The 14,825-nt window shown below is 37.8% G+C and overlaps 1 long non-coding RNA gene across 1 annotated transcript; it reads right to left on the bottom strand.

Moving 5' to 3' along the window:
* Window positions 1-10,168: 10,168 nt before the first annotated feature.
* Window positions 10,169-14,537, bottom strand: LOC124285283. The gene is made up of 3 exons (XR_006900785.1): window positions 14,468-14,537; window positions 13,838-13,968; window positions 10,169-10,650 (listed from the first exon to the last, which is right to left on the bottom strand). It is a non-coding gene; the product is annotated as an uncharacterized LOC124285283 (long non-coding RNA).
* Between the last annotated feature and the right edge of the window lie 288 nt (window positions 14,538-14,825).

Genomic DNA, 14,825 nt, shown 5'->3' with positions numbered 1-14,825 from the left:
GTTTCGGTAACGTTTACATAATTTTCAGGGTCAGACAGAGGATAATTGCGACATTCAGATATCGACATGTGGCGGGGGTAATAGCTATGTTTGTGACAAACGCTTTGTCATTACTAATTTTCAAATTTTTGTTAGCATATGGTTTCTATAATTTCATGTTAATTCTACCAGCTGTGAAATTATTCGTGACACGTCTTAAAAAAGCCAGAGATTATTTGTGTATGTTTCGAAAATTAAAGTTAATTGTTTTTCATTATGGAGTTATTTTCGATGTTGACGCAAGGACATATTTTACGAGCAATAGCTTTCAATAATTTAATGTTATTTCTATTACATTTTGAAGTTCTTCATAGCATATCCCAAAATAACAGGATATTGTTTGTTTACGCTTTGAAATGTACGTTTCTTTTTCTTCATTTTCGAATTATTTTCAATGTTGACGCAATGACATATTTGAAGTTAATTTAATGTTTTAATCATATGTGATTTATTATGATTTATGTTTCGATCATACATTCATATATTGCGTTGTCATAGTTTAACCTGGTTCGTATTATTTTCTTCATCATATTACTACATATTATTGTATTTTTATGAGAGGAATTTTAAGTTACATTTGCTAAGGATATCATAAATCGCTGGCGCCTGGTTATTCCTTTGCCACATAGCAGTCAATCTGTCTACTCATTTGTTGTATTTGATTGATGCATTTAAAATAAAATGTAGAAATGATATTGAATTGCATCATTTGCTTCAAGGAATCGATCAGATGTGCTCGTTATCAAAGTAAAGTCAAAACTTCTTTCTGTAAGGTATACAGTGGAAGTTGACACCTTAATTGTTATGGGTAGACCAAAGAAATCATTTATTTAGTTTCACCGCTCAAAATACAACAAAGAATTCAACGGGTGGCATTAACCTCAAAGAATGATCATAACAATGCTTATAACATACGAGGGCAAACATATCGGGGATAATTTGTTTTCATGCGATATGCACCGGGTAAAATATCACTTTGTCATGGTGACATGACATCATGAACAATGTTATGACGTCACGTTGCTTCTAAGAAGCCGCCTTCTAAATACAACGATGACGGGGAGCCTGCCTTTGTTGGAAAGTAGATTATCGCGTAATTTCCGCAATTAAAGACTTCGGTAATAAATAGAAAATTATATTCGTGACCATAATATGCTAGGTTAACGACCTAAATATCGGCATATCCCTTCTCTGGTTCCGAAAATACCAAGATTTAGGCAGTTGTGTTGTAAACTGATATTTATCTTCTATAAAGTCGGCTATATTCAAACCATGAGAAATGTCGTCAAATAATGTCTGATGACAGTTACCAACGTCCCAATAGTGTCCATATATTTTAGAAATCTATAACAATAAAGCACAACCTCACTACTTTTTTTGATAAATGACAAAGGATTAATCAACCATATTAAAAGGTTTTCAGGCTTGAAGGACGAAGCTCATTAAAATCTATTGCCAGCTCCCTTTTAGAGACTGATAAAAGGTTCGAAAATGTGGGTCATAAATGCATGAAAGTTTTTATTGTTGTTCATACCCGTTAGGCCTCCCGCCTCTACATGTATTTGAGATATAACCGTTAGAACCACCACCACCCCTCTATGTCTTAAAGTATGCTAGATATAACCGTTAGAACACACCACACCACTTTTCTGCCCATTTATTCAATTGGGCTAAATCATAGTTGAGAGTTGCTTCTATGGATTTTACATATTTTCCCGCAACACCGATTGATGTGTCATCGGCCAACATTATTGTGATATTTTGTAAATTTCCAGGTAAATCATTGATATATACAAGGAACACAAATTAACCAAGGGCAGATCCTTGAGGAACCCCTGCAGTAACATTTAGTTTTTCATAATGTTCCATTAACAGAGACACACTGTCGTCTATCAGGGCCCGGTTGTTCAAAACTCGGTTATCTTTTAACCAGCCGTTAAGTACATTTAACCGACTGTTACCTAATAACAGAGGGTTATCTTGTTGTTCAAAACTCTGTTAACTTTTAACAGGCTGTTAACGTGACGTTAAGTTAACACACCTAAGGACCGCCGCTAACTTTTTAACAGTGTGGTTAACTCGCAAATGGCGTTCATGGCTAACACTGCTTTCATGATGCCAGTTCAGCAAAGAAAGGATAGGGTGTATCGTGGACTGGACTTCGATATTGGAAATTATTCTGACGAAGAGTTACATACGAAACTGTATCTATGCACATCATAGGAACTAAAATACATGTTGTACAAGTACATGATGCCTACGTTTCATCTTTTAACACTTGTGGAAAGGTTTATATATGCTTTACTACACTAAATGTGTGAATTTCTTCTGTAAATATTATTCAAACAAACACTTTCAAAGAATATAACACGTACACCCTATACCCACGTATGATATGATATTGAACAAGGCTACATGTAGATAATTAAATTAGTTTCATGAAAAAATATCCGAACGATTACATTATGATACTGAAAGTGTAATCGGCGGGATATGGTGATTGTGTATACTCTTATTCTACCGACCTTCACCTCAGAGAAATTGCCAAATACACTCCCATTTTAAGAAAGAGAAGAAGCCAGAAATGCCGATTATTACCGTTGTCGTTCTGCGTGATTTTGCGTCAGTCATGGCGTCACGCAGCACAGAAACTTGACAGTTTCGTGTAAACACATCACATTCCTGTATTGTATCTATTTTTAATTTCCTATTTCTTGCTACTATGCTCTTTCCATGCAAATGGGTGTCTGAAAATTTGAGAAAATGCTACACAGTGTAAAGTCTGAAATTTTCTTTGTTTACATTTCAAACAGGTGTTGTCTTTCGAGCACAGCAGTTGTTTCCACCCCAATATCTTTCGTTTCACTTTATCTAGACACTTGGTATTGGTGCCAAAAGACCAGTTGTAATTAGATTCTAAAATGTATGAGGAATTCAGTAGGGCTGGGACGAGTAGGAAACAATGGAATCGAGTACCCGCATGTACGTACCCGAATCGGAATCGAGTACCCGGAAATGTAAGAAATACATTCGGGTCAACTTTCTGAATATTCAATCACGATTTGACAGAGATTATTGTAGAAAACTTGAACAGTTGGTAATAAGACATTAAAACTGACCTCAAGCTATTTAATTTACGTCTGTTTAACCAATATAGAGAGTAACACCATTACTTACATTCCTCGTTATAACAACGAACGTTTTGTTCCTGCTGCTACTGTAACTTAACTACTCACTGCTCATGCACAGATAAATTACAGTCATTAAAACTATGCTCCATTAATCGGACAATACCAATGATGTAAAAAACCCGTGAATTTCCGGGTTAGAATATGGATCTTCAGTAACCCATGCTTGTCGTAAGAGGCGACTAACGGGATCGGGTGGTCAGACTCGCTGACTTGGTTGACATATGTCATCGGTTCCCAATTGCGCACATCGATGCTCATGTTGTTGATCACTGGATTGTCTGGTCCAGACTCGATTATTTACAGACCGCCGCCATATAGCTGGAATATTGCTGAGTGCGGCGTAAAACTAAACTCACTCACTCACTCACTCAATGATGTAAATGTGTGTTACGTCAAATATGAAAAAGACAAGCTATTGTCTGCCCTTGTCATTATAGAGCTCTCTCACTTTCCGGATAATCGATTCCTAGAAATAGGACTCGATTCCAGCTGTACCCGACCCGGATTCGAGTACCCGAGTACCCGTCCCAGCCTTAGAATGCAGTGATTCATTTGTCGCCGCTGAATATGAAATACAAGTGATGTAATTGGCGTTTCAATACCGGCCTTCGCGAAACGTGATTTTGTAAACACTATCCAATAGGGCGCAAAGTGCACTTGGGCGTTCGTGTGAGTGTATTTATGAAAACATCTGAACACGATTCCAGGCTTATCGGCAACGTTTCAGAATTATTAGTGATTTTATTAAAACTGATATCATTGTTAATTAATATGCTATTTTTGAAAGTCTATACTCCAAGTAATTATCCGATTTTGTTTTGATATGTCCGTCTGGCATCCCTTCCCATAGATGGATTTTAATTATATTTTTACTAATCATTTCAGCAATAGGCCTAATTTCTTTTCATTCTTCGAATGTTTTAATTGAAGCAAATCATCTTTTAAAAATGCTGTATTAATTGATGAAAACTTAGTTAGCATAAACATTGCTCTCGCAACTGATGTGTAGGAAAATAAACATAACATTATTATGTATCTATTTCTGTTGTGAGTGATATGCAGGCCTACTTCGTAGTCACTTTGATTAAATGTTATATTTGAATATCGAAACCTTTTGTCACAGCGAACACAACACTATCTCTTGTCATATTACACGATAATATTTGGAATTTTTAACTTATTTTATAACAATATCTGAATGCTAATGTTATACACTGATAGGTTCATATAAGGAATACTATGGCACAATAGTATTTCTCTGCCGAATCGTTGCAGCGTTCTATAATACATACACTTATGAAATATAATACATGTTTTCCGTCCTTGAAGACATTGAAAAGAACTATCTATGCATTAAATGGAGGTTCACCTGATTAATGAGTATCGAGGAAATTATGTTTATCTACTACAGCGTTCTATAATGCACTTATGAAATATAATATATGTTTTCCGACCGTGAAGTCATTAACAAGAATTATGCATTTTCTGCAGTCACTTGTGAATTGAACTAAATGAAGGTTCATCTGATTAATGAGTATCGAGGAAATTATGTTCATCTATAAATTAGACGCAGCTTCATGTTTTTCAAGACATCTTTCCGGAATATGCGTCTGTGAAGGCGTTCAGATAATGACGATATTGCACAGTATTATTCATGAGATTCCTGTCAAAAGTAAGGTCGGATAATAGATCGATTTTATTCAGCAGTGTTGGCCCTGGGGCCTATAGTACGATTACAGTTTGATTACTTGCACGTGGTGCTAGTAACATATTAAGTTTCTATTGGTATTGAATGCATATTTCAGATAAAAGCTATGGTATTAATTACACAACATCTATATTGTTTGATGTTAAAAGATTTGGCAATGTGTGTTCATACATTACAATTTTTGACAGACTTGGCAAATAATTAATAAATGATATTGATAGCATCTTCACGACTTGGCCATACAGTCATGACAATTTAAGGAGTGAAAAGTGAGCGATAGGTCTTGTGGGAATTCAAAGATTCATTAAGACTGTAGCCGTCTAAGCGTAACTCTGTGTGTAATATTTATACATTTTCTATCCACGGACAACATGCTTCTAATATTAATATTATTTTCATGGATTCATCATATTTTATCTATAGCTGTGCTATAGTTTTTCATTAAAATGTCTTTTCTGTTGCTGGAATTGAAGTAAGTCCCACACAGAGCTGGGATCATATGTCTTTGAAATATAAATTATGCAAACGGCTGGAACCTTGTGTTCCAATACAAAACGTTCGTAACGCTACGACATTCGCATGCCTATGATAAACTATAGAGTTGGCCTCAACCATTGACTGGATTACATTCTCTTCGTCAGCAGAGAAATTTCGACTTCTCTTTTTCCTTGGGGTGCAGGCGACATTTTGCGTTTCCATTTTTGGTAAACCGGAAGTAAACAGAAAACGGAACTATGGGATATATGGAAGCTAACCAGTGACGTTAACCACACTGTTAAACTTTGACGGCGACGTTAGCTAACGGCATGACTAACCATGTTTTGAACAACGCATATTTAACGTTCGGTTACCTAACGGCCGGTTAAGGATTTAACCGGCCGTTAGGAGTTAACCGGCGGTTAAGATAACCGAGTATTGAACAACCGGGCCCAGATAGATAGTTAGTTAACCAACTAAGTACGTTTCCACGAACACCATCATTTTCTAATTTGTGCAATAAACCTTTATGCCATGCCCTGTAAAAAGCTTTTGAAATATCACAAAACAGCATACAGTAAAGGTGGTGATTATCTAGGACTGAGCATATATTATGATAAATGTCTATGTTGAGATGTAGTAGAATGACTAGCAGTAAAACCTGACTGGAATTTACTTAAAATGTTATGTTCATGGAAATGGTCGTGCACATGCTTTACCATTATTCTTTCAAGGATTTTCCAAAGGATAGGTATTAAACTAATAGGTCTGTAATTAGTTGGGAGGGATGCATTTCCTTCTTTCAAAATAGGAGTAACATTACCCGTTTTCCACAATGTAGGAAATACAGTCACTCAGTGATATATTATACAACAAACAAAGAGGTTCAGCTATAGATGTACAAATTCGTTTTAACACTCTCATGTTAATGCCATCAGGTCCACTAGATTTGTTTGCTGGTAAGGTCTTATCAGATACCTCCTTTTCGGTTACAATGACATTTGTTATACTGTTAACACAGCGATGCCGCCATCAGTAACATTTGAAACAGATACAAAATATTCATTTAATGTTTGAGCTTTATCCAAATCTGTAAAAACTGAAGGTATCCCAGAATCATCAGTGACAAGAAGGGGAATGGGTCCCGATGAAGTAGTAACCACCTGATTGAGTAGACTGAGGTGATAAATAGTTATCAAAAATAGATTAAAAGTTTCCCTTGGCTATTCTTTTCAGATTATTTACTTTATTCCTTTGCTTTTTGTATTTAAATAGCTCAGAAGTATTCAGAGATCGAAATGCTTTTTTCCTTAGACGTTCTCATTTCTTTTAAGTATGTTACGAGGGGCGTTGAAAAAGTAGTCAAACTAACTATATTCTCGATGTCCAATGTTTGAAAAAAGCTTCCATTTTATTTTGAAGGAATCATTAGCAAAGTCATATCCAAAATTTCATGTGGGTAATGTGGTTAACGAGATATTAGTCATCACAACATGGGGGTATTATGTTTCTTGCAAATTTGCAGAAAATTCAAAACGATCTCCCATTTGGTATCTAGTAATAGTAATAGTCTGCTTATATGGCGCTCACATCCAGGCACATTGCCTGCTCACGGCGCCACATACATTACTATCCCCGATCATAGGACACTATCGTAGTTTCTAATACTGTTTCAACTCCCTGGGGACTGTACAGCCATGCTGCCTGTTAGGCGCAATGAACTAAACACTCACATTGCCAGCACATACTCACGGGTACCCATTTTACAGCTGTGTGAACTGAGACAGTGTAGATCTAAGTATCTTGTCCAAGGATACTACGCAAAAAGCCCATCTCGGGAACCGAACCTCGAAACAGGGCCTTCAGCGTGATAGGCAGACGCCTTACAACTGCACTATTGCGCTATCTCTTGGATAATGGTATACTGTTACGAGTGAAGGTGTGATAAAGGGGTATATGACAGCAATTCACTCGCACAATGAAAATGGATCACACAACAATCTGACTAATTCAGGAAGATTTATTTATACTATCCTAACAGAAGGCTGATACAAGATACCGATTTACAAATGTGGAAAGTGAAGAGGGAATTGTCTTAGATATATTATGGGCAAAGCAATATGGCATAGTCACCTCATTTTTATATCCTTCTAAAACTGTACACCATGATTTCCTAGTTTCCATATTTGACACAGTCCCGACGTGGGTGCAAGTTTGTGAATTCACAGATGAACATTCACATCATGGGTACAACCACAACTGGCAAAAATCCCGTCCCCAAGAAACATCCCAGCTAGATCAGAATCACCGAGCTTCTCCCTATAAGCTGGCTGGCCACATTCAATTAACTGACCAAAGCTGAATTCATCAAACCCCAAGCTGTACCACTAGTTACATAACAATTTCTCGCGCTCAAGCGAAGGCCCCTCACCCCAAGCTAAAACTAAATTACACCACGTATACTCATCACTATCTAAAACTGTACATTAAATTTGCAAAATATGTTTCATCACCCATAACAATACCCTCAGATAGTATCATATAAAATATGTTCAGCATAGTATTGGATGACTTCCCGTCATCATCAACATTCAAAGATTTGGATTGCTTGATTTACATTTAGACGGGGACTGTTTTTTGAGGACACCCTCAATTTAAATTTTCAAAAACATTGCGTCCAGATATACAACATATTGAGAGCTGACACTTGTGTGACCATTCAGTATTTAGTTTGAACCCTTGACACCATGTATGAATAAGTGAAAACTTTAGGATAAGTTATATCCTTATGGTGAGGTCAACTGAAAGGGGGTGGGTAGTGTCTCCAAAACAAGCCCTTTCAGTAAACATGAAGGGGGAGTCACTTGAACAAGCGATTATAGTTTAAAATTGCTTTAATGTGCAGTTTAATATCTAAGTTTGACTTTTACCAACATACAACATGTTTTTTGCATATTTTGTTTCAATTGTTGTAGGGGGATTCCCGCCAATACATCTTGATATAAAATTGGATCAAAATCTATTAATTCTTTCCTAAGTTCGCGGCTACCAAGCTTGGCATGTGCAAAACTGTTACACCTTCGCTGTGACCTTTAAAATGACCTCAAGGTCACTAAATTCAAGTGGTGTCCGTAAATCTCCAATCTCCAGTCAATAAACCTTGGTACCAAATTTGAACAAAATCCATCATTTCTTTCTCGAGTTCTTTCAGTAAACCGAATGGGGAGTCATTTGAACAAGCGATTGTAGTTTCAAATTGCCTTTTTGTGCAGTTTAATATCTTAGTTTGATTCTAGCCGACCTCTACCAATCTCAAACATACAAAAATGTTTCTTGCATATTTTGTTTCCTGAAGTTTAATTTGTGATGCATTTCATTACTATTCAGCTAGGCTATTCCATTTGTCCGAACCACAACATACGGAGACAGATCATTTAGCAGACCGGGTGCTGTACTCTGGAATTGATTTACCTGAAAATGTCAGAAAATCGGAAAATATCAACAGTTTCTGATCTTGTCGCAAAACCATCTTCTTCAAACGAGCATTCGACTAAGTGCACATGAGCAGGACTCTGGATATGTAGCGCTATACAAATGTCTAATTTGATTTGATTTGATTTGATATACCCGTTGGAAACCCAACCCGATCCCACCCCACCCCACTTTATATTTATACATATCAAAACCTCAAAAGATATTTGCGAAAAGACATGATACAGAGGACAGTAAGATATTTTATATCGATTATATGTCAGGACGAATATCATTTTCGTCATTTGGCTAAGATTTGTTAATTCTTTCTTGGGTTATCGCGCTAACAATCTTTATATTGGCAAACCCCTCAGATTTTTGCTGTGACCTTGACAATTATCTCAAGGTCACTCCATTTCACTTGTGTCGGTGAATCTCGCCAATATACCTTGGTACCAAATTTGAACAAAATCCATCATTTCTTTCTTGAGTTATCGCCCTAACAAGATTATTTGATGTATGAAATGCAACGAAAAACAAACACCCGCGTATTTACGAGTGATTAAAACTGTTATTACAATTTACGTAAATATTTATCACATTTTACCGCAACGAAAATTATTACAATTTACGTAAATTTTTTATTACAATTTACGTCAATTTTTATTACAATTTGCGTATTACAATTTACGTCAATTTTTATTACAATTTACGTTTTTTATTACAATTTACGTCAAGTTTATTACAATTTGCTGCAAGTATTACAATTTGCGTTTTTATTACAATTTGGTGGGGCAGCTTAGTGGTAGCTGGGTACAATGTGCGAAGCCCATTTCTGGTGTCCCCCGTCGTAATATTGCTGGAATATTACTAAAAGCCTAAAAATAAACTCACTCACTCACTGATGAGGACAAAGGGGCTTCCACGTGAAGACTTAATTTGTGTCGCTGAATGAATTTTCCGATTCTGGAGGGGCATTAGCAATAAGGGTTGCTGTGATTTTTAGAGAGAGATAGATAAAGATAGACTGACTGACTGAGTTTGGTTTTACGCCGCTTTTAGCAATATTCCAGCAACATCACGGCGGGGGAAGATAAAGATAGAGAGAGTGAGAGAGCGAGAGAGAGAGAGAGAGCGAGTGTGAGAGAGAGAGATAGAGAGAGAGAGAGAGAGAGAGAGAGAGAGAGAGAGAGAGAGAGAGAGAGAGAGAGAGAGAGAGAGAGAGAGAGAGAGAGAGAGAGAGAGAGAGAGAGAGAGAGAGAGAGAGAGAGAGCGTGTGTGTGTGTTGGGGTGGTGGGGTGGTGGTGGTGGCATGAATTGATATTAATACATGATAGTGCTTTTAGAAAATAGTGAAATGTTACTCTTGGGATAATCCCAAGAAATAAGTACAAATTCAATACTTCTTGTGGTCTAGCTCCGGATTCGACCCCACACACTCTGAGTGAGACACATATACCGCAGCACACTTCAGCGATCTAACCCACCTAGCCATCAAGACTTCCATACAAAGGTCAATCCAACAAGTGGTAGTCCAGATCCGTGTGCACTGTGATTTTGTACTTTTCTACAACGTGTAGTCCTTAGTATAACGTAATTATGATATAAATGAACATGTCAACGACATAAAAACATTGAGAGTCTCCACCCTCCACCGCACATCTGTTGTGTATTCCCTTTACACGGCGTGTCGCACCCAGACTCGGCCTTCTGTGGGTACCGCGACTCATCGTAGGAATCGCCACAGAAACAGTGCTTGTAGAACTGAAAGGGAAACAAAGTTTTGGATAAACCATGTCACCATAACATTTAAATCAATTCGCTATATCCGAGGTTTTCTTATAAAAAGATTAGACTGAGTGATGAAAGAGGTAAGATATTGACAGCGTAATAGGTGGTCTTAGAATATAACAGGAATACCACGGTGTGTGTGTGTGTGTGTGTGTGTGTGTGTGTGTGTGTGTGTGTGTGTGTGTGTGTGTGTGTGTGTGTGTGTGTGTGTGTGTGTGTGTGTGTGTGTGTGTGTGTGGGGGGTTTACCTGAAATGGGCTTCACACATTGTACCCATTTAAGGGGATAGCTTTGGTATGACGACTAAGGTATCCCACCTCCGAAATTAAATCCATTGATTTGATTTACTTTACACTCTTGCAATTAAAAATTAAGAGTCAACCTATAATGCGCAGTTATAATTAATGAAATTTGGCGTCCCATAAGAGTTGCGTGCCTTGGACGTGTTGCCAGCTGTGGCCGTACGTTTGAATCACGTTCTCAATATGTCTAGGTATGTCCGCAACATACCCATGGGTTCTCATTATATGGGGCTTTTCCTCTCATACCAGGTGACAAGTTGTGATATGATGTGGGGTGCTGTGTAAAGTGTCACTAAACCTAGTCATTAATAAGTCAATGTTCATGACATAACGCCCATTATCATATCTACACGTGTTCTGAGAATTTGTCAAAGTGTTTTCAGAAGGGAGTGCAGCTTGGCTGGATAGTGTCGTCTGCAAGGATGTGTCTTCTGTTGAAGGTTGAGAATGACGGTGATGGAAGTCTGGCCAAGAGATGAGCGGCTCCTCGGCCATGTGTTAATAAGTCTTGGAGTATGTCGTCTAGAGCTGGGACGGGTCCAAATTTTCTACCCGGGTACCCCACCCCTACCCTACCCAGATACCAGTAATTGTAATTCCTGACATCAAATTTGTAAGAAATGGCAAATTGAATTATTATATATTCTTCAGTTCGGAGGCTAAAATTTCGAGTTTTACAATGTCTTAACCATGTATTATATTAAAAAAGAAGTGACTGTAAATGATATATAAATCTTAAGACAATGCAACCTTTTAATAATGAAGGAATAACATTAATCTATTAGTCACATGATTATAACGGTTCCGGGTATTGAGACTGGTACGGTCCAACTCATTACTCACCAGTCCCGGATACCCGTTACCCAACCCAGCCCTAATGTCGTCAACATTCTCTATCTCCGGCATCGTGCTTGTGAATCTATCGCTGTCATTAAGTATGTTTGTTTTAAAGGATCGTTAACTTGAGAGCACCTGTGCTTCTTTGCAGTATCAGATAGCGTAAAGTTTTTAATGAGTTGTTTCATCGCCATAACAATACGAACACAAAATGATTTTTGAGTGAATGAGTGAGTAAATATTTATCGTCACATCGGCAATATTTCAGCCATATCGTGACGAGAACAATTTATAATTATATTATAGATCAATAAAATTAGAAAACAAAAGCCTGCTGACGAAGGTAAAACTACTAGTGTATCTTAGCTATCCATATAATACCAGCAATCAAATCTAAAACATATTAGCTAGAAATGACAAGACAATGTAAAAACAGGCTATAGATCGCCAACAACTGAAGCTAGATTACCATACTAGGGACCATGGGGACTCACAGTACATTTGCTTCCTGCATGGACCCTAGCTGGATTTACATCATCCCTTCAGCCGTAAGCAACTTAGACAAATCTAGCCATACATTTAGAAACACATATATTCTACGATTAAAAATAGTGGAGAGTTTTGATTTACTCCTCTCAAGAGGACAATAATTTTATTGTACTTAAACCCCCTTTGAGGATACAGCCACTAACAATCTGAGTTACGAATTTATACTTCCAATCATAAAATATTTATCTATTTACAAATCATTCAATAAATCTAATTCTTTTAAAAATGCAAAATACTAAATGAGAACTGATATTATTAAAAAGATCCTTCATAGTTCGTGATTTGAAAAAGTTATCCTTTGTGATGGAATATTCATCACAGCCATGCATGACATGCTTGACCGTGATTCTTTCATCCCAAGGGATGCAAAACGGAGGATATTCACCTTTTGAAAGGTATTCATGAGTATGTCTTGTGTGTCCAATACGACATTGTCGCATGATGAAAAAGAGTTTTGAGAAAGTACAGTAAGTTGCGTTCATAATATTGTGATAGATTATTTTTTGTTATAAATTAACCCTGGTACATCATGGAATGCCGAGAGATGGAATGCTCGTTATATACAGAAAGAAATAATCTGGGAAGACTGAGAAACGATTCTTCTAGAATACCAGTGAGAGTAATTCCTTCTAATGTTTTTGACAATGACTGATTAATCGCAGAACGATTAGAATTTACCGAAAACATTTTGATCAGTCCTTTTCGTATGTTGTAAACATGCCAATAGTTTCATGATGAGTTTATGGTTGCGATGGCGTGTCGCGATCATGACCATGTCAACTCATGTCCCCATTATACCAATTGTCTGCTGATGTGATTGTTTCACATGGCATCGTTCTACAGTCAGTTCCTTGGTAGAGTGAGTGAGTGAGTGAGTGAGTGAGTGAGTGAGTGAGTGAGTGAGTGAGTGAGTGAGTGAGTGAGTGAGTGAGTGAGTGAGTGAGTGAGTGAGTGAGTGAGTGAGTGAGTGAGTGAGTGAGTGAGTGAGTGAGTGAGTTTGGCTTTACGCCGCTTTTAGCAATTTTCCAGCAGAAATGGGCTTTACACATTGTACCCATGTGGGGAATCGAACCTGGGCCTTCGGTGTGACGATCGAACGCTTTAACCACTGGGCTACCCCGCCGCCCCTCATTGGTAAAGAGACAGAATAAAAATACAACATACCCAGAATCAACATCAAAATACGGGTGAAATTCAAGGTATCATCGGCATTACTTCAGCAATATCGCAACTTTTGCAACAGAAAATCTTACTTTGCGAAAATCCATGGTGGTGAAGAGGAATTAGAGTAAAGAAGAGTGTGAGGTAAAGGTTACGGCGTGTGTGTGTGTGTGCGTGCGTGCGTGCGTGCGTGCGTGCGTGCGTGCGAGCGAGGGAGGTGAGATACTTATGGGGTTGTCTGGATGTTATTTGGTGAACTTGAGCGCATTGTGGCTGCAATTCGTATATTGATTAAAAGCAGTTAGACGTACCTCAAGACCAGCAAACTTATGGTTGCCTTCTCTGCATTTCGCCATGCACCATTCCAAAGTCATAACTTCACTTTGCACCCAAATGTCTTTTATCATTCTGTTACTGTCATCCAGATAACATCCCATGTACTCTAAAACATATAGATAAAACCAATCAATTTTTATATTTTGATAACATGATTAATCATTTAATAAATTGGTTGGTTGGTTTGTTGTTTAACGCCGTACTCAGCAATGTTCCAGCTATATTCCGGATTGTAAATAATAGAATCTGGACCAGACAATCCAGTGATCAACAGCATGAGCATCAATCTACGCAATTTGGATACGATGACATGTGTCAAACAAGTCAGCGAGCCTGATCACCGATCATGTTAGTCGCCTCTTACGACAAACATGGGTTACTGCAGACCAATTCTAACCCGGATCTTCACGGGTTCTTTAGTAAAAACAATTATAAGAGGGTATATAGCCTAGAGATCGAAAGATCGAATCACCTAGCCTCTATGGACGTTGTCTGACTTTGAAATAAAGCATTTAAGGGTCGTAGTAAAACCATCCTCCAATACATGGATGTAAATCAGGCAAAAACACAGGAACACAATATGTTTTTAGAGAAATTGCTCTTACTGCAAGGTGACAGTGTCGTTGTTGATAAAGTAGTTGTTGGAGTAGTAGTAGTAGTAGTAGTAGTAGTAGTTACAGGTGTCGTTGTAGTAGTAGTAGTAGTAGTAGTGGCAGGAGTTACAGGTGCCGTAGTAGTAGTAGTAGTAGTTACAGGTGTCGTTGTAGTAGACGTTGGAGGTACAGTTGTGGAAGTTATCGCAGCAGCTGGAACGGAAACGTGAGATAATGAGGGTTCTCGGAACAGGGGGTGTGGAATCTGCTGAAATTATCTGAATTAAGGAGTTCACTTTTTGACCATAGAGATACGTTGCCAGGAACAGGTAGAGTGATTTACACGGTTATGTTAAAGTAGACGTCAGAA

Source organism: Haliotis rubra, unplaced genomic scaffold (assembly GCF_003918875.1).
Source record: "Haliotis rubra isolate DU_JTF1 unplaced genomic scaffold, ASM391887v1 Scf1, whole genome shotgun sequence".
Lineage (NCBI taxonomy): Eukaryota > Metazoa > Mollusca > Gastropoda > Lepetellida > Haliotidae > Haliotis > Haliotis rubra.
The sequence above is the reverse complement of the archived record's forward strand: the minus strand, read 5'-3'. Positions and strand labels throughout refer to the sequence as shown.